Here is a 21,280-nt window from a genome sequence, read left to right as displayed (position 1 = left end):
GAGGGTCACCACAACATGAGGAACTGTATTAAAGGGTCGCGGCATTAGGAAGGTTGAGAACCACTGCTCTAAACTGTTGGGCATGCCCCTCCGGAAGTCCATACCCCTACCTATCGTGTATTGCAATGTGGCATTCTTCACTTCATTATGCAAAGGAGCAAGGAAACCGCTATCACAGCGCCCTAATATGATGGGGAACCTGAACCAAGAGGTCCCAACAAACAAGGGGGTCCCAGCCAAAGCAGCTGGTGGTGTCATTTTCTGCTTTATGTTAAGTGTACCCATGCTCAGGTGCAGACACTAAAGTGGCATGGTTGTAGACAGGGTGCCAGTTTGGCATATCCTATCACATAGAGAAAGCTTAGCATAGTGAAGGAATATAAATATTAAAATCCCTGCTCCACTGCTACTTACTGTGTGTGTTTGGACAAGTTACTTAACCCCTGTGACCTCATTTGTTTTGTTTTCCTTGTAACCTGGAAGTCTGTAGCAGGGTTGTTGTATTAGGGAAAAGAGCATAAAACACTGTTTCTGGCATAAAGCACATGTTTAAATCATGACTTACATTTTTTTTTATCATTAATACCAGCAAATTTTTGTATTCTTGCTTGCTACTGACATGGACTTGATTCTCATTTAGACAAGCAAAGGCATAATTTATTTAAAATGTAGATATAACTTTCATTGCCAAAGCATATTTATTTTATTTTTTAAATGTCTTTCTCCAGTAAAGACAATTTTAGAAGCTGTTTAGGTTTGCCTTCTACTTGAATATGGGGTGTAACTTTCCCACTATGGAGATGACAGCTACATCTAAAAATCCTACTTTTCTAACTAAATTTCTCTTGCTGCTTTTTCTTGTGGCCTCTGGGTACTCCTTACCATCAGCACCACCAATTAATAGTCATCCCTGGCTCCCTGGGTCCTTGGCACAGTGCTAGGCACTGCCTGCTCTGCCCCCGCCGCCCCATACCCCGTACCCCGCCAGGAGCTTTCCTCTGGGTTCCAATCCTGACCCTTTGACATCCGCGTCCCTAAGTGACCCCATGTTGAAGAATGTGTCACAGCCCATTCGAACCAGAGTTCATTTAAGCAGTAGCAATGGGACTAAATTTTAGTCAAGGTGTGTCTTATGAAAGATGATAAATGAATATGCCACGCTGGGACAGAAATCACTCTGTCATCATATGACAGGCTGGCTCGATTTGTTTGTGCCAGTGCCTGGATGGGGGTGCGAAGCCTGTGGGGTCTCAAGGCCGGCTTACTTCCCATCGCCTTCTGTACCTCCAGTGGTGGGTCTGGAGCATCTCCACTGGGCTTTCCTGTCCCCCAAAACCCCAGTCTCTGAGGAGAGAGCTCCATCCATGGACCTGAGCGTAAGATTTCAGGGAAAATGAAGCTCGACACACTTGTAGACTATGGAGTACTTGGTTACTCCACCCAAGTACCACCCATCTCTTTCCACCGTCCAGAGCACCACTGCTCCCTCCATTCTCACTCCCTGGGAAACTGCTCTTTGGCGTGACATGGGGCTTCCACAGAATTCTATGTTTTACTTAAAATGTGTTCTCTGGTCTGTCCAATGGGGATGCTTTTTTCTGAACAGCAAGCAAATGGCTAAAGTCTTCTTCCTCGGACCCCCGACCGTGCCTACTGATACATTATTTAATCTCAAATGGTTCTTTGCAAAGGTTGTCAGGCTTCAGCAAAGCTCTCAGCAGCACCCAGAGCCACCTTTAAAAGAGCAAGGGATTAGGAGTTAGCAAACCTGAATGAGTCTGATTTCTTTAGGTCCTCACTCCCTTATCTGCAATTTCAAAATCCAAAGCTTTTAAAAACAAACGAAAATGTTCCTTAAGTTGGTGGCAAACTCAAGTGACAGCAAAACTTGACTGGAACTATTGTGGCCTGGTTGCTAATCTTCATTTGTCTCAGTTATCCACTTCACATGGCTATTCATATATTTTGCTGCAGAAATATTAATATGTTTGATGTATGGGTGCGGGTCCAGGCTCTGCTGGGGGTGTTAAATAATACATGGTCAATGAACTATTTTAGGCTTCTTAAAAATATATATTCAGAATCCTTCAACACATTGGTATATATATATATATATATATATATATATATATATATATATACACACACACACACACGCACACACACACACACGCACACATATATATGTACGCATATATAGACATATATTAATTTTAGCGAGGAAGGGAAAGGGGGGGGTAGAGAGAGAGAGAGAGAGAAACAGCAATGACGAGAGAGAACCATTTATTGGCTGCCTCCTGCACAACCCTGACTGGGGATTGAGCCCGCAACCAGGGCATATGTTCTGACCCAGAATTGAACCGTGACCTCCTGGTTTATAGGTTGATGCTCAACTACTGAGCCACACCAGCCAGGCAACACATGGGTTTTGATTTAAGAAATAGAGATCGTTACCTTAGGCTAGTTGTTTAATTTTCATTTTTCTACAAATTGGTGGAACGCGCTAAAGCTGATGATAATAGAAATGATAATTTTATAAGAACGTTATGGAGGTTTAGTCTTTGTCTCACACAACAAACATATACTGGAGGTCTGCTGTGCTCAGTGTTGAGATTCAAAGGAGAACATAATACAAACGTACGATCACATGAGGAAGCTAGGTGGATTTAGTGCTATCGCAATGAGGAGTTGCTAGTGAGAACAGAAATGCACTCTTGATAGGAGGTGAGACTAGAGTATTGACAATCAGTCCATACCTCCTGCTAAGAAACACTTTAAGGTGAGCAGCCATTTCCACACTACAGCACCACTGGTTCCTCCCTCTCGGCTCAGGGCATTCAACCTATTTTTAATTATCATCAGACATAATTAAAGTGAAATTGCAACCCCAGGGCTTCAGTGGACTGAGCATGTGGTTCTGGTTTACTTGAGGTGGTAGAATGGCCAGAAAGAAATAGGGAATGATAAAAGGAGGCAAAAAGTGCTTCTTTTCTTAGAATAGTCTGGAAGGAGTGACTTTTCAGCATTTGCTGATCCCGTCACCGGAAGGCTGTAGTAGCAGCAAAAATAGTAGTTGGGCTTTGTGGCAAGTGTGACCTCTTTGCAGTTCCCACGGAAGCGTGTGACTGAGGCACACTTGGCCCAGGAGCAAGGTCTGTGCATGCTTCTGTGGCATTTGGCAGTGCCCCCAAACGCAGCCTTTGTAAAGCACTGCAGTTTCCTGGGTGCATTCCCCGGAAGAGGAAACCCTCCTGGGAAGAGGCCTAGACGGTTTCTTGCCAACCTGTCCAAGACATAAACAGTGAAGCATCTTTTTTTTTTTCCTGATGACAGTCTCTATAGATTTCTATCCGTAGTGCCTACAGCCTGCGTTCTTTAAAACTGAAGCTGTTGCTTAATTACAGATGTTTGTCTTTATCTTTGCTGTTTTAGCTTAGTAAAACCAATGACAACATCAATGTACTTAATGCCACTGAACTGCCCACTTAAAATAGATAAAATGGTAAATTTGTGTTATGTATATTTCACCACAGATTAAAAACAACAACACACAACTCATTCCACACAAGCCAAAGCACTATATCAAACATCCTACATAAATGTGTTTTGGGGAAAAAATTTCACTACTGAGAAAATGCCCCACTTCCAGTTTTCAAGTGTGAAAAAGAGTGGGAGCAGTGTTTGTCTGTATTATATATGGGTGTGTTTTTCTGAACATGCCAGAATAGTAAAGATTCTCCCCCCTTTCACTCACCCTCAGAGCGGAATTTAATTTACGACTGCTTGTGTACTCGTCAAACTTCCTCTTGGAAACAGAAGAAAATAAAATTAGGTTTTTTGTAAGCTGGGATAATATGCATGTTATTCTTATTTTCAATATAGGTAAAGTAACTTCTCCATTTTATTTTTAAACACTGCCTCATAATATAAATAATCTAGTCTTTTCTTGTGCAGCCTGTTTATTCAGACAGGTGGAAGTTGACGCTCAAGATTGGCGTTAAATTGTGGAAACCATTCATGTAGTAAATAAGATAATTTGTTTCTGCCCCAAAAAGATTAAAATATAGATTTTTTCATACTCTGTATTATTTTTAACGCCTACAGTCCCTGAATATGTTGATTCAGATTTGTCTCCATAATTCAGAAGGCCTTTTTATTGCAACTAAAATATCTTTCAGTTGCAGAAGTCATCACTGAGAGTGTGTTCTCATTTACACATGAGTTTCTTGCATTTGTTATTAAATAAAAAGTTTAGCTGGAAGCCTTATCATTTCCCAAAGTAATAGTTAAGGGTGAAGGTAATATCAGTATATTTATTTGCTATTTATGTACTTTTTGCAAACTTATAACCTCCCTGCCTCCAAAGATTCATGACAATGTCTTATTTTCTGGTTTATATATGGATGAGATTCCTTACAGACTTCATGATATAACCAGTTACTGCTCATTCGTTTTGCCTCAGTTTTCATATACAAAAAAAGATGAGAATGGGCCAGACACGCAGACACAGCCCTTTGACCACTCTTGTGTACATGGACGTGATCGATACTGCCTGTCCCTGCCAATTTCACTGGAGTCATGAACAATGGGCATAAAATGACTGTACCTGACACAAGCCCATGGAGATGGGGGTGGAGTTTTGTTATTCCGGCATACTCATCTTTAAATGGCCCTCTTTTCATGGAGTTTGGTTTGTCCATACTAACGGTATTTCACGAAGTGCCTAGTGGGTGCTAGCATTGTTTCCAATGCTTCTTTATACGTTGCTCTATTTAATCCTTCGCAACCTTTGAGGTGTCTGCCATAGTTATCCCTTTTTTACAGACACAGAAACTAAGGCGTGGAGAGGTTACATACTTTGCCAACAGTGAGAGAGGGTGCAGCTGGAATTAGGAGCAGGTGGCCTGACTCCAGGGTCTGCCCTCAAGCACTCTGTCGGGCAGAGGAGGACACAGTTTGGGATGCCACTCAGCGGGAGTCTGACTTTCACTTTCCTGTCCAGGCGAAGCTCAGACTCTCCTCCTCTGAGAAGCCTTGCTTGAGGCCCCCCAGGCCAACTTAGGTTTGCATCTCCTGAGTCCTTATCTTGCTTTGTGTCCACCTCCACCCCGGCTTCTGTCTATTTTCCGCCATGAATGTTGTTTGCCATCTCTTTTCCCAAAGAGCCAGAGCCCTTCATTAAAGAGACAGATTCCGCAGGTCACAGTGAGGCCTACTATTTAAGAATCTCTGACTCTGCATTTCTAAACTCCACCCCTCCCCCCCAGGTGATTCTTTGGGGGAGTTCAAGTTGAAGAAACATCCCGATGCACCATGAGTGCCTGGACAGGTGTTTTCCTGTCTGCGGTTTCAGAGTCTTAAGCAGAGTAACCTGTGATGCGTAGGGGCTGAATGAATGGATAGGAGAGAGACACTGAGAGCTCATGAGGGATTTTGAGTCCACTCAATAGGCCCAAATGCTTATTCCTTACACTCAAGTAAAAGCACATTCATTCATCCAGCCCAAGTATCTACTTAGTTCCATTAAATGGGCTGATCCACAGATTGTTACGTGGTTGCAAATGAACTGTTGCTTTTCCTCTATGTCTTTATTATTGGATGTAATGATTCCACAATTGCCCAAATTATCCCCTTCATTATGATTTCAATAATAACAGCGATCACAGTGATTGATGAGGATCACTAGCGCTCCTTTCGCTCGGTGCAGTCAGAGCTTCATGCACATTGTTCGCATGGGTTACCTGGGAAACAGTATTCTCCCCGTTTTACTGTCGAAGATCTTTGCTCAGAGAACACAGCTCGTTAAGAGTGGGGTCTTAGTGTGACACGAGACCTGTCTCCATTGCCTATGCTCTTAACTGGCCATAAACCATGTTGTTTGCTCCAAATGGTAGAAACAATCTTTTCAACAAAGATTCTTCCCTGAGATACTCTATCTGAGCATCATGGAAGAACTCCCATATTTTGTATAGGTGTTACAATTTTATTTTTTTCATGTTTAAATAAAAATCAACACTTATCATTAAGCATTATAATCATGGAATTTAGTGAATATAATCTTTTCTGATCTGACACTTAATGTTGACTGTCAAAAAATACTCTGATAGAAATAAATTAAGATGTATTCTTTTTACTTTTCCCATCAAACTGAAATAATGAATTCAGTGCATCATATTTTCAGAATTTTTCTGATAAAGATATATGAACATATACACAGACATGCATGCATCTTAAACGACATTAATGGAAGTGTGGGAGCACTCTATTTCAATTCTCCAGAATAAATATTTTATGAGCAGGAGGCATATATGTTTGCGTATGTGTGTGTGTATGTAGATACAGATATTGGGTACATATAGTTGCATTGAAGTTTCATATGGTGACTGTTCTGCAAGTGTAACCTAAAGTTTTGGCTTAAGTCATTTGGAGTTTTGTCTTATTTCAGATGCATTTGAGCTTTAAAGGGCTAATCCACTTAAGAAATTAGTTACTGTACTGTTAAAAGAAAAACCCTGGAAAAAACAGCATTAGCAGAAGGGTATTATCTCTTCTCCTCTTCCTTCTCTTTTAGAAGCCTCCCATGATCCACTGATGGTAAATATTTCATGCACTTTGCATATTAGCCTGAGTTCCTTTTGTGAAGTCAAGTAAATGGAATGTAAATCCCCACGTATTCCAGACAGTAAAATGGCATTATTTGATGTTGCATCACATAAACATGCAGATTTGATTCCCCCTTTACTCACGCTGTAAAAACAAAGTTTTTAAAGTGGTTAGCCATACCTGGAAATGTAAATGCACTCGCCTAATGTAATGCCAAAGAGAAATTAAGACAAATGATACCACATCGCTGCCACAAACTGCGGCTCGTACAAAATTCACTTTAGTTATTATGCTGTGAATACGGGCTCTCACCCTCCTCTGTGAATGCACAATTTATGTTGAATGCAACATGAATCATTTTAATAGACCGAGCAAAAAGTCCCCAAAGTCGATTTTCAAATTATGAACCTTGGAACAGAATATAACAACAGCCAACAACAAATTGTTCAGACTTTACTCTGAGCTATGGGTGAGCCATTAAAAAATACAGCAAGCACTTTCGGTTAGGTGTTACACAATTCATAGCCTAATGGCCAAGCATATCAGAAATGGGGGACTTTTTAGGCAGTTTTTCTTGCCATCATTCTGGTCAATTATTTTCACATTTTTGTAATCAAGATATTCCCAAATAGAGCATAGAGTTGTATATTGTTTGGAACTAATTATATGTATAATAAATCCAAGAATTAATTTAAACGACCCAGTTTCCACAGAGATAAAAGCCACATTATTTTTAAATAGCTAACTAAACGAAAGGCTCCCCCATATGGGAGAAATTTCCAAAGAACTAAAACCACCCACCAGGAAAATGGAAAATCCTTCCAAAAAAAACCATCAGGTCATATCAGAACAAGATGAAGAAAATAATTAAATTGATTGAGGATTGGCTGCCTTCCATATGTGCCCAGACTTGGGATCAAACCCACAATCTAGGCATGTGCCCTGATCAGAAACCACAACCTTGTGATACAAAGGATGGTGCTCTAGCCAATGGAGCCATATTGGCCAGGGCAAGAATTCTTTCTTTCTTTCTTTTTTTTTTTTTAAATATATTTTATTGATTTTTTACAGAGAGGAAGGGAGAGAGATAGAGAGAGTTAGAAACATCGATGAGAGAGAAACATCGATCAGTTGCCTCCTGCACATCTCCAGTTGCCTCCTGCACATCTCCTACTGGGGATATGCCCACAACCCAGGTACATGCCCTTGACCGGAATCGAACCTGGGACCTTTCAGTCCGCAGGCCGATGCTCTATCCACTGAGCCAAACCGGTTTCGGCGAGAATTATTTCTTTTTAATGGCCATTTACTTAGAGTTTGATATAGGACAATAATGCCATGATCTACCGTGAATTTATTTTAGATAACATAAATGGTTAGGAATTCAGAAGTCATAATTTCAGCCTACTATGTGATTGTGTGCATATTTAAATTTCTCACGTTTTTCTTTCTCTTTTCATTCCTTCCCTTTGTCTCTCTCTTTTTTTTTTCCCCCTCTTTCTTTTTGTGGATGAGGGGGTGTTTGTTCTGCTATTTGTTTTTCTTGTTATTTTCTTCATTATTTTCTGTCTCATGTTCTTGTTCTTTTTGTTAAAATTATACATGCACATGATTTAGAATCATAGGTTTTTCTATTAAGTGTTTTGATGAAAAATTAAAGCATTCCTCACCAGCAATTCTGTTTCTTCATCTATTACTCTTCGAATGTATTCATTTGGACTTTATATACATCATTTTAAACAATCTCACTTAAATGGCAACTTTTTAATTTTCTAGCTTTTGATGGTATATGTAAGCTTTCCACTAAGGAAAAATAAAATGTAGCTTTTCTTCACTGTTACACCTGTACCTAGATGAGCATCTTCCCTTAGTCGCTTTCTATCCTTTCACTAGAGTTCTATCATGACTTTATTTTATTTTTTAAAAAATATATTTTTTATTGATTTCAGAGAGAAAGAGAGAGGGAGAGAGCAATAGAAACATCAATGAGGAAAGAGAATGATTGATTGGCTGCCTCCCTCATATGCCCTGACCGGGAATAGGACTGTGAGCTCCTGGTTCATAGGTTGATGCTCAATCACTGAGCTATGATGGTTGGTTGGGCCTATCATGACTTTTTTAGGAGACAATTTAGTTTTTACATTGTTATGAATATGTAAATATATTTACAACTAAGCCATGTAACATAGTAAGATTACTTTTTCTTTCCTGCACCATCTTTATTTATTCCTAGAGGTAGTACTTGTCTTATATTCTTGCTTGCTTAGTTTTTTATTTATCTGTTTCTAATTCAACCTCAGACTCTCAGCTGATTGTATAAATCTCTTTTCAAAATGTTGAGACTATAACAAGTTATCTATTACTTTCATGTTTCAAAAAATCTCTCCAGGGCCCTTGGACCTTCCACAATTTGAGATGGCTGCCCTCTGTTCTATGCCTGCTGCACAAGAATGATCTACTGGTGTTCTACTTAGAGTTACTCTCACATTATATAACCCAGAAAGTCCATTAACTCTGTCCTGAGTTTGAGCTCTTGTTTCACTTCTTCTCCTGTTTTCATTTGCTTATTGTTTTTTAGGAGCATATCCTCTAGAAGCTTTTGGAAAAAGGAGGATGGCATGTACATATATATTTTTGGAACCCACATAGCTCAAAATATTTTAGCTCCCATTCTCATTCTATTGATTGTTTAGCTAGGTATAGAATTACAGACTTGAAATCAATTTTTCTTCAGGGCTTTAAGTCATTACTCTTGGGCTTTATAGCTTTCAGTGTTACTCTTGGGAAATACAAAGCCATTTTATCTCTGATATTTTCATTTCTTTATGGTTCTCTCTTGGAATTATTACAGGAGGCATATTTTTTTTTACCACTTGCTACTCTCGAACCTCTCTATATAAAAGCCTAAGCGACGATTACAACCAGCTGCCCGATCGACCAGTTGACCGGTTGCTATGATGTGCACTGACCACCAGGGGGGCAGACGCTCAACGCAGGAGCTGCCCCCTGATGGTCAGTGAACTCCCACAGTGGGAGTGCCACTCAGCTGACCAGCATGAGCAGGGGTGGGATGAACGGGAGTGGTTCCTCCCCAGATCCCTGCAGGCCACACTGAGGGACCCCATCGGTGCACAAATCTGTGCACTGGGCCTCTAGTAAGAAATAAAAGCCCTGAAAAGGGCATTTCTTTGTGATGGCATGCTGTGATATGAGTGTTTTTATCTCTTGTACCCGGCAATCAGTGAGACCTTTTATTCTTGAAACACCTGCCTTTCAGTTCTATGAACTTTTCTTTAAATGTTTCATTGATTAGTTAGTTTCTCCTGCTTCTTTTTTGCTGTTTTCTTTTTAGAGAACTTTGTTATTCAGATCTTGAAACTGCCAGACTGTTTCATAATTATTTTTCTATCTTTTATCATTGTCTTTGGTGCTACTTTCTGGGAGATTTTTTTTCTAACTTTCCCACTGATTTTTTCTTTTTCTTTCTACAGGTATGTTGTAAATTTATGAACCTTTTTGTTTGTTTCTTTCTTTTTTTTTTTTTTTTGGCTTTACTCTGTTTCCTGTTTAACAGCATTTTATTCTTGTTTAGTGGATGGAATTGACTCTCTTATCTCTCAGATAGTATTGATAATTGCTTTAACTTTTGTTGTCTCTGTATAGCTCCTATCTCTTCAAAACTACTTCTGTTTGTTTTGGTCACCCTCTTTCCTCAATATTCTGGTCTGTGGAAGTTTATTTGTCCTTAAGAGGAGGACTGGAAAAAGCTCTCGTCAACTCTTAGCACACAGCCACGACCAACTTAACCGTGGACTCCACTGGAGGGTGATGTGGCTGGGTTATTTCCTAGGGGGAAATCAGTGTGTTCAAATTTTTAGATCTTCCCAATTAAGCTGGTCAAATTTACCAGAGGAGGACTTGCTAATACTCTCCTTCGGGAGGGTCTGGCTCTGACTGCCGGAGTTCTGGGAGCCAGTGAAGGAAGAGGACCGAGTCTCACCATTCAGTAGGCAAGCATTTCCTTAAATTCTTTTTAGTGTAGTGCTATTTTACTCAACTGTTTATATTCTTTCTCTTCAGAGAATAAACTTGTTATTTTTCTGAGGTTAGGAGATGAAGAAGCCCTGGCTGGGCTGAAGGTTTGGGGCAGATCAGAGGATGTACACCCTTTGTAAACAAGTTTCAAAAGAGCCACCTTCACCTCCACATCCTCAAGTACCAGGTCCCACGTCTGCGCCTTCTGAGCTTCTGAGCCTTTGGCGGTTCTGTGATGTGAAGTGGTTCACGCTGGGCTGTTCCCATTGTTAGTTTAAAGCTCAGCTTTCTTTCATCTGTAAAGTCACTCTCTTGCTGTCCATCTGCTTTCCAGCATCCAAGTTTTTTGCTTTTTAAAATTTTTGTTATTGAATATTATAGATATTGATTGCATTTGAGCCTAAGAGATAGCACCATCACTTCCTAAACTTGGAGATTTGAATTGATATCTAAAAACAAGTCACCAGGTTGTCCTTGATCCATTGCCTTTCTGTCACCAACAAAGAGGGTCAGAGCTGCAGTGGAGCCACATATTCCTTCTCGCATTGAGCCGGTGAGCCCCTCTGTGCTCCAGAATCTCAGCTCACTTCATGACACTGAAGCATCTTCTCAGAGCTGTAAGTTCACCTTGGAGCAGGGATTGCAGATGGTAAGAAGGATGTTTTGGCGCATGTGAAAAACTTCTCAGCATGCCCAGTATTTGTGTTTGCTTTGACATAAATTATGGCCATCAGTAGGCCAAGCTATACTCCCACTGCCCTGTTACCTTGTTCGGCTGTTTCCTGTTCGACTGGAGCCTCATGTGACAACAGTGGGATGCCAGGATTCTAGAATGGCTGCGTGACTCTGTGTGCCATCTGGGTGTCCTCCATGTGCCCTCCGGAGCACACTCGGTGGGGAAGATCTCCTTAATGTCTGTGTGTGTCCTCAGCTTTCATCACATTGCCCATCACCAATGATGTTGTGCTGACTGAGCACGCTAATTCATAATCCACAGCCACTTCCCTGGATACCTGCTTCTAGGCACATTAAGCGGACGGCACACAGGCCCTCATTTTTCTCATCCTTCCATTTCCATATTAATTCTTAATCAATCACTGACGGCCAGCTGTCAACGGGCACGATTTTTGGTGGGACCTGATGATGTATATCCCTTGTTTTCAGATTCCATGCATCTCATTGTATAAGGCAAGGCTCTGAGCAGGGTCTTAATGCTTTTGGGTGCAGCCCCCTTGAGCTTTCATAATGGCAAGTCTAGTGCAGGTGCTGAAAGGGAAATCTTTAAAGGGACAGGAGGTGGGGACAGAGCTTCCTGGGCAGTGTGTCAGTATATCTGTGTATGGATAGGTGCTCAGCTAAAGGCCTGCTTAATGGTTCTTTAGTTGGGATGTGAGCTTTGCTTCCTAAAGTTTGGAATGAAAAGGCTATTTCTCTTTGGTAGGCACAGTAATGGATGAAGGAGTGGTTTGTTATACACTATTTGTCATTAAGCTGCTTTAATATGGGTATGGCACTAATTTTGGCTTTGAAAAGTTTCCCTTTTGCAATGAATGATGATGGTGATGACAGCGACAAGGATGACCATGTTGACAATTGCCAATGCTGATTTGAACAGAGAAGTTTAAATCTAGTACCTTCGTTTTCTTTCTTTACCTTCCTCACTTATTCTTTTGTGCCCTCTCATGCCCGCCTCTTTCTCCCATGTCACTTCACCTTTTTACCTCCCACTATCAGGAAATTTTCCAGCACTCCATTATTGATCTTCTTCGCCATGGTCACGTCTTTAGTCCTAAGGGCAGAGGGGGAAGGTGATTAGTGTGTTTCACCAGACTGCACAGCCTCCTGGGCCAGGTGCAGGAAGACGGGCTGGTACTTGGGAATGAGTGGCAGCATTTTGACAGGATGATGGATGCATATGCTGGGCTCAGAGGACTTCGGGTGATGGGCCTTTCTTTGTGGTCTGGTACGTGATAGGGCTCATTGCTTAATTTATCTACAATTCATATTTATTAATTTTGAATGTTTTATTGAAAGGTACTTGCTTAAGGAAATATATAAATGTACCTCATAATATCTATTTTTAAGTAATTTCCAGTGAGGAAGATTGGGTTACCAGAATGAGCCTGTTCTATGTTTCTGCTTGGATGACTCAGTCTCTAGCAGGCTCTATTCAACTTAGCCCAGAATATGCCACTCACCTGAGCCACCTATTCATGTTGCCATGAGTAGGAACCACATGAGTTGCAGAACCCGGGCTACTTCCACTCAATTTCTATAGGTGCAAGCTGCATGGAGAGGATCCCACTTTTAAGGGGTAACTATGTGCTGGGTGCTTACCTGCTCTTTATATACATATATCATTTAAAAAGCATTCATTGAGTGAAAAGGATTTTCATCCCAGCTTCCCAACTGATTTGATGTTTGATATTGATAAAGCTATACATCCCCTTACTTTTTTCTTATTTAACAACTAGAGGCCTGATGCACGAATTCGTGCACAGGTAGGGTCCCTAGACCTGGCTGGCAGTCAAGGCCAATCTATGGGGTGACCGGTGGGGTGACTGGTGCCTCCGCTCCTACCCACCTTGGCTGGCCTGGTGCCACCTGCTTGCTGCCCCACCCCCACCGCCGCTGCCAGTCGGGGCCTGCGGGCTAGGGGCAGCTCCTGCGTTGAGCATCTGCCCCCCTGGTGGTCAGTGCATGTCATAGTGAGCGGTCAATCCGCCGGTAATTCTGCTGTTCAGTCAATTTGCATAGTTGGGTTTTATATAGATGGATGGATAAGCCTGGCTAGCATGGCTCGTTGGTTGAGTGTTGACCTATGAACCAGGAGGTCACGGTTTGATTCCAAGTAGGGCACATGCCTTGATTGCTGGTTTGATCCCCAGTGGGGGGCATGCAGGAGGCAGCCAATCAATGATTCTCTCTCATCATTGACGTTTCTATCTCTCTCTCCCTCTCCCTTTCTCTCTGAAATCAATAAAATATATATGTATGTATAAATAAAATGGATAAAAGCCCATCAAATTCAGTTTCCAAAAGCAAACTTCTAAAGAGTTCTGAAGAAGCTGATCTGATGAACACAGGCTCTGTCATTTCCTGGCTGTGGGCTCTCTGGAAGGTCACTTAATCTCTGAGCTCAAGTTTCCCCATGTGGGAAAGGGGATCAGTAACAGTTCCACCTCATAAGTTGGTTGTGGAAAATACTTGGTATAATGCATCTAAAGTATCCAGGAGATTGTCTGGCATGTAGTTAACCCCATAAAAGTTTATTATGACCATTGTTACTATTAGTAGGATTATCACATCACTCAGCTCATTGAAAAAAACAGTGAGTAGGGGTGTAAAAAATGCTGACCTCAGAGCCACAGAGCTTCTGTGCAACCTCAAGCAAGCCGGCCTCTCTGGATATTATATCCCTCAGCTGTATGTGGGGAAATTTCAACTCTGTTTTATGGGTTGCTAGAATTAAATGGGATAACGTATGGGAAGTATCTTACACAGTTTATGATAGAGGTAGACACTCCATAATGATGGCCAGTAATAATATTTTCATTCATTCTGAAAGCAGAATTGGCTATTTGGATGTCACTGCTAATTTTTAACGGAAAGTGGTAGAACATTTGAAACATGCCTTTTGTTTGCTTGCTTGGTATGATTTTATCAACTTTGTTCAGGTGTAGTTTATGTAGATTAAACTTCATCCATTAAAAAAAAATACAATGCCATTAGTTTTTCCAGATGCACATGCCCATAAAATCACCACTACAATCAAGAAATAGAACACTTCTGTCCCCACAAAGATTTCTTGCTCTTCCTTTGCATTCCATGACATGTGGCAGTTCAGATAGCTGGCCCTAGGAAACCGTTACTCTTGTTTTCTGTCACTATTCATTAATTTGCATTTTCTAGCATTTTATGTAAATGAAATCAGATAGTCTTTATTCTACATCTGTTTGTTTTTTTTCTCATTCACCATACTTATTTGGTGATTCACCCATGTTGTTGCATATGTCAGTTGCTCACTTCTTTTCATTGATGAGTAGTATTCCATTGTGCAAATACATGACATTTTGTCTAAGTAATGTTAATAGACATTTGGGTTGTTTCCAGCTTTCAGTTATTGTAAATGGATGTGCATGTGAATATTCGCACATGTCTTTGTGTGGACATATGTCTTCAGTTATTTGGGGTAATACCCTGGAGTAGAATGAGTTCATCAATAATTGCACTAGGCTTAATATTTTAGAGAATGGCAAGCATTTCTCCAAAGTGGCTGAACCATTTTACATTTTTGGCAGAGTCCAATTCCTATATATTTTCAATAATGATTTGATATTGTTAGTCTTTTAACATTTCCACTTGGGTATGCAGTGGTATATCATTGTGGTTTTATTTTATTTTGGAATATAAATTATTAATGATTATCATCACATCTTCTTTTTTGTTTTTCCTTTTTTGGCAGGGGCAACAACTTGAGATAAAATTCACATACCATACAGTTCACCCATTTAATAGTTTTATTTTGTATCTTCACAGAGTTTTACAGTTATCCTTACAATCAAGCCATATCTTTTATCACTTGCTTTTTCAGTCACTCCCACCTCCTGCACACCACTGGCTTCATTTTCTTCTCCCAGCATTTAAATTGAATGCCCCCCATAGTTCTGTTTTTGACTCTTTCTCTGTGCCAATACTCTTTCCCCTGGAGATTATACCCATTCCCCAAAACTTCAAGCATCATTCTGATACCCAAATCTGTATGTCCATTTCAGAGTATCTGAACCTAGTCTGTTAGTCCCAGGTTACTCACACCTGCACATATCTTTTGCAGGGCACACTCAACAGGTCATAAAGCCACCCCTCCCCTCCCCCCTCCCCCACATCATTGCATCATCTCTGCCACACCCCCTCCCACCTCCTACACTTTCAGATGCTGCCTGGGGGTTATGCACCTTTATATTCTTCCCAGTATCAAGCCCAAGTAGACACTCAGTAAATATTCATCTAATGAATAAATGAACTTGTATTCTCCAGATTGCCTGAAAATGTGTTTCACTTTTATCTTCTTTTGAAATTAATGGCATTATTACCTTATTAAAGGTCGAGAAGAATAATTCATGCTACAATTCATGAGGCTACTCAACAGTTGCCCTGGTGATTTCTGATTAATATTTGAAAAAAATTTTAACCTATGGCCTTTTTTTTTTCTTATCTCCAGCTAAAGCTTTTCTGGAAGGAATTCAATTTCCGCTTTTCCTTAATGCTCCTTAAATGTTGTACATATCTTAAAAGTGGATTCCCCATAAAACAATATCGGTCATTTTGTTTAATAGTCTTAAAGCTTACCTGTGCCTGGCCAGTGCGGCTCAGCGGTTGAGCATCGATCTATGATCAGAAGGTCACATTTCCATTCCTGGTCAGGGCACATGCCCGAGTTGTGGTCTTGATCCCCAGTGTGGGGCATGCAAGAGGCAGCCGATCAATGAATCTTTCTCATCATTGATGTTTCTCTCTCTCTCTCTCCCTCTCCCTTCCTCTCTGAAGTCAATTAAAAAAATATTTTAAAAAAGTTTACCTGGAGGAACATGAATAAGACTCTCTTACAGTCGTGTTCAGGTTTTAGAGGAATATAAAACTTGCTCTAAAAACACTTTCTGCTTTCATCCCCTAACCCACAGAGCTCAAGTTTAGTTTAACTCAGACTCTGAGACAGTACTTTTATTATTGCTCCACAGCAGGACAAAGCTGTACCCCCAGGGTCAGTAGATCACGTGGAAACATCTTTGATTTTATGCTGTTGCTGTATTTTATCCTGACAAGGCACAAGCCCAGAAGAGATCTCATGTGTTATGACCATACTTATGAGGAGTAAGGAGAGAAGCCAGAATCTAAAAGGTTACTACAACTGAGCAGTCTCTGTAATGTCACTTAACATCCAGGAAAGGATGATGGCAGAGAGTCAGCCTAAGGGAGAGCTCTGGTGGTGGGAGGACAAGCTGTTAGCCATGGGAAGGGGACAGAAGGAGGGTCACGGAGGTGAAGAGGTGAATTAACCCAGGGAAGCATTGATGTCTAGATCTGGAGATTTAGGAAAGAGGGTCGGGTATCTATAACCCAAACATAAGAGCAAAAGTAAGGTTTGTGTCTGGTGTGTGTGTGTGTGTGTGTGGTGATGGGTTAATAGGACAATAGGAAGTCAGAAATCAGAGAAGCCAGGGTTGGGAAATACCCCAGCAGAGGAGAAAAGAGGAAGGCTGGACCTGGGCCACATTGCCGGCTGAGGCTGGTGTATTAGTTTGCTAGAGCTGCTATAACAAAATACTGCAGACTGGCATCTGAAACAATGGAAATGTATTTTCTCACAACTTTGGAGGCTAAAAGTCCAAGATCAAGGTGTCTGTATGTTTGGTTTCTTCTGAGGACTCTCTTCTTGACTTGCACACAGATGCCTACTGTCTCCTCACATGGTCTTTCCTCTGCAATGTGCACATCCCTGGGGTTTCTCTTCCTGTCTAAATTTCCACTTCTTAGAAAGACACCTGTCAATTTGGAACAGGGCCCACCATATGACTTCTTTTCAACTAATCACTTCTTTAAGGATCCTACCTGTAAATACAATCACATTCTGGGATGCTGGGGGTCAGGACTTCAGTATATGAATTTTGGGGGAGACCATTCAGCTTGTAACAGCTGGGGATGAGGATATAACAGATGTCACTGGTTAATGCTTACACGGGGATATGATGGCTTTCCTAAGGCATTATATTGCTACCTCACTTCTCCACCCTGACTAGATTGTGGTCAGTGATCATGCGATGACCCTGCACTGATGTCCTGATACTGTACCCACTGCTCTGAGGCCACTTTCAGTCTTGCCCCCGTTTAGCCCGGGACTGCCATGAGCTCAGTGGTGTATGCACTTCTGACATTTCTTCATTCTTCACGGATTTTCTGTCAGCCAACCAACTTTGCAGTTGTTTCTAGTGATTGAAAATGTGCTTGGTGTGCAGGTGTCATGGATGACTTAGTAATGCCTTGGGGTGAAGAATACGGTATAGAAATAATTCTTGTAAGCCCAGTGATCGGAAAACAATGAATCCCAAGTTTGAGCTTTATTGATTTTTTTTTTCCCAGGGCTCAGTCTCATTGCCCAGAAATAACCCGTTAATATTTTGGCCAGGATCACGGAAGTGAGTTTTTTACTCTTGTATATATTATATAATTACCCATAAAATATATATGTCTTCTTATGCACAATTTCCTTTTAAGCCAAATGAGATTGTACTCTGTAGTCTTTCTTATAGCCTGATTTTTATTGACCTTAATAATAAATTACAAACATTTTCTCATGTCAATAAATTTTCTTTCTTATCGGAATCTTTAGTGGCTATGCAATATGCTCTGTGGATATTACTAGTACCATGATTTTCTTATTCAATAACCTCATCACAGTCCCAATAGTCACCTGATGTTTCCACTCATTGTGAGACTTGTCCCCAAATAAATTCCTTCTAAAAATGCAGATGTTTGTGCAAGTTTTCAGAACGCTTTGTTGTGGTAGAATCTACATACCATACACCTCCCCATTGTAGGCGTGTAATTCAGTGGCTTTAGTATGTTTAGAGTTGTGCAACCATCGCCACAGTCAATTTTACATTTTCATTATCCACTCAAGAAGCCCCATGTCCCCTTGGCTGGCACCTCTCCCTTTCCCCACCTCATCTTAGCCCTGTGTACCACTAAGCTACTTTCTCTATAAATGATTTGCCTGTTCTGGACTTTTCCTATGAATGAAATCACACAATATGTGACCGTTTGTTCCTGGCTTCTTTCACTTAGCACAAGGTTTTCAAGGTTTATTCATGTTGCAGCATTTCTTTTTATTGTCAAATAAAAGTCTGGTGTATGGATATACCACATTGCATTTACCCATTCAGTTCATGGGCATTTAGATTGCAGCCACTTTTTGGCTAGTATAAATAGTGGGGCTATGAACACTTGTACAGAGATTTTTCTGTACACCTGTGTTTTCCCCTCTTTGGGGTAAATAACTAAGAGTGCAGTTGCTGGCTCATGTGTGTAACTCTATGTTTGACCTTTGAGAAAATACCAGATCGTTTCCAAAGCAGTTGCACTATTTACATTCCCACCTGCCGAGTCTGAGGTTCCAGTTTCTCCCCATCCTCACCAGCGCTTGGCATTGACTTTTTTTTTTAATGGTTGTCATTTTATTAGATCTGAGGTGGTACCTCATTGTGGTTTTAGTTGGGAATTCCCGAATGGCTAATCATATTTAGCACCTTTTCATGTGGCTATGGAATGAATGATTTTAAAGTTGTGGGGTTTTTTTTTGAGTGATTGTAAGGTCATTCCTTTAATAATGCCAACCTTATTCCCATACAGCTAACCGTGCTCTTTCAGGCAAATGCCAGGAGTTTCTGGAGAGCCTGCTGCTTTAGAATGATTGCCTGTGGCATTCAATAAGAGAAGGACCTAGGTTCTCCTCAGCCCCTAGTTTGTGAATTAGAATCTTGTGGTTGGGTCCAGAAATCTGTTGTTGTGCACAGCCTTGTCGGGGAAGCCAAGTCAGAGTCCACCGTGGCCCCTTCTTAGTGGGTGATCCTGCTTTAACGTTCCTGTGCTTTCATTTTCTCATGTACAAAATGTTCATAAAATCATTAATTCTAATATTCAAGCGGTACAGTAGTAATATTATCACTAGCAGAATTACGTACTTCAAACCTTTAACATAGAAAGTGGTGGGTTTATAATTTATAGAATGATGCTATTTGAAAAATGAGTTCTGAGATTGGACGTGTTTTGGCAAAAATATGTGCCAGCAAAGTTAAAGCGATTGTTTTACTGCACGACTTCCTGGAATTTCTTATTCGCCAAAATACACGCCTCTTTAAAGCGGGTGTGTGATTCAGTTTCTCAGAGCACGTTTTTTTGCTGGCAGGTACCTGCTAACCTCTGCAGCCAGTGGTCAGTGGTGTGTGGATTAGAAATAGCTGGAATGGAAGATTTGGTATGAAAATGAGCTCATTTCTATAACTGAAAAGATTTCGCATCCCTGTTAAATGACTTATGAGGACTTGCTAATATTTGGAATGGCCTCTGATCTCTCATTCTTAATAACTTGCATATTGGTTGCAAATTAGGAGCTAGGCCCATTTTGGTTTATCAACAGAACTGTGAACTGAAGCCAATGAATACCCTAAGGGTTTTTTAAATTCTTTTTCCCAATTTTTAGGACTATCAAAAAAGAAAATTGTCATTTGGAGTGATAATTTCTACTGAATTATTAGGTTCCATGTGGAGATATTCCCCCCATGAAGCCCCGGAGACTGGGCAGTAGTTGATCTGACGGTCACCACTCACAAGCGTTCATTTTATGTTTTTAAATGGTCCGAAGGGCGTCTTCAGGCCTTTGTAAGCACCATCTAAGTTTTGGAGACAAGGGTACCGTTAAAAGGGTCCCTGCATCACCCTGGTCAGTTTGGCTCAGTGGATAGAGTGTCGGCCTGTGGACCGAAGGGTCCTGGGTTCGATTTGGGTCAAGGGCATGCTCCTCGGCTGCAGTCTTTCCCAGGTCCAGGCCCTGGTCAGGGCTCCTGAAGGAGGCAACCAATCGATGTGCTTCTCTCACATCGATATTTCTCTCGGTCTTTCCCTCTCTCTTTCACTCTCTCTAAAAATCAATGGAAATATCCTCATTGAGGATAAAAAACAAAATAGGGTCCCTGCATCAAGGGAAGTGAGGAGTGCTTCACATTCCCAACAAAAAGTGCTCCCACGGCACAATACAGAGAGGCCAAATTGTGACCTCCATACATCTTTCCTTTAAACCCTGTTGCATTTCTGTGCCACTGAAGTTCGTTGGGAAAGAGCAAGAATAATTCTGAGGAAACAAGTACATGTTGTCAAGCTGTTGTGGAAATGTAAAAGGCTGCGAGATGCACGACTGCATCCATTTAGCCAGCAGTGTAGCCCTGATACTCCCAGGGGGTGTCATATAAGCCATTAGGTGAGCCTCGGAGATGTGGCTGTTTTAAACACGTTTGAAGAAGCAGGGCTGTTTCCAGAAGCATTCTGCTTCGGCTTCTCACCCAAAATATTGAACAGGTATGTGTGGCTTGGGTCCTGACTAATCAGAGCAGATGCCAGTTCTAAATTGCATACCTAGTGAATATTAGCCCTGCTTATAAGGTCGTGCTTTGTTTGCTTATTTGTTTTTAATCTCTTAAAACTTAGATCAAGCAACCACAAGTCAAACATTTCATAGCATCAAGGAGACAGTAGAAAGCGGTGGAGATTGTGGCAAACTGGAGGGACGATCTCAAGCACAGCTGCCACTCAGTCCTCCTGTCAAACTATGAGCATGTGGGCTGGGTGTCACCTCTCCTCATTTTTTACGAGGTGCCAGAAATACGGATTTGCAATATGAAGTCTCCCATGAACTATTCCTTTTCTATTTCTGCTATGCCACATTTTCACAAACTTGGTGGCTTAGAACAGCACCAAGTCGTTATCTGAAATCCTGGAGGTCAGAGAAGGTCTCAGAGGGCTGAAACCAAGGAGTTGGCAGGGCTGCATTCCTTTCTGTAGGCTCCAGGGGAGAATCCAATTTTCCAGCTTC

The 21,280-nt window shown here is 41.1% G+C and overlaps 1 protein-coding gene across 1 annotated transcript in view; it reads left to right on the top strand.

Annotated features, from left to right (window-relative positions):
• WWOX (WW domain containing oxidoreductase) overlaps positions 1-21,280 on the top strand; it is a 930,714-nt gene that overhangs the window by 190,605 nt on the left and 718,829 nt on the right. The gene's annotated exons all lie outside the window — the stretch shown is intronic.

The sequence above is a fragment of the Myotis myotis genome, unplaced genomic scaffold (assembly GCF_014108235.1).
Source record: "Myotis myotis isolate mMyoMyo1 unplaced genomic scaffold, mMyoMyo1.p scaffold_m19_p_19, whole genome shotgun sequence".
Classification (NCBI taxonomy): Eukaryota; Metazoa; Chordata; class Mammalia; order Chiroptera; family Vespertilionidae; genus Myotis; species Myotis myotis.
The sequence above is the reverse complement of the archived record's forward strand: the minus strand, read 5'-3'. Positions and strand labels throughout refer to the sequence as shown.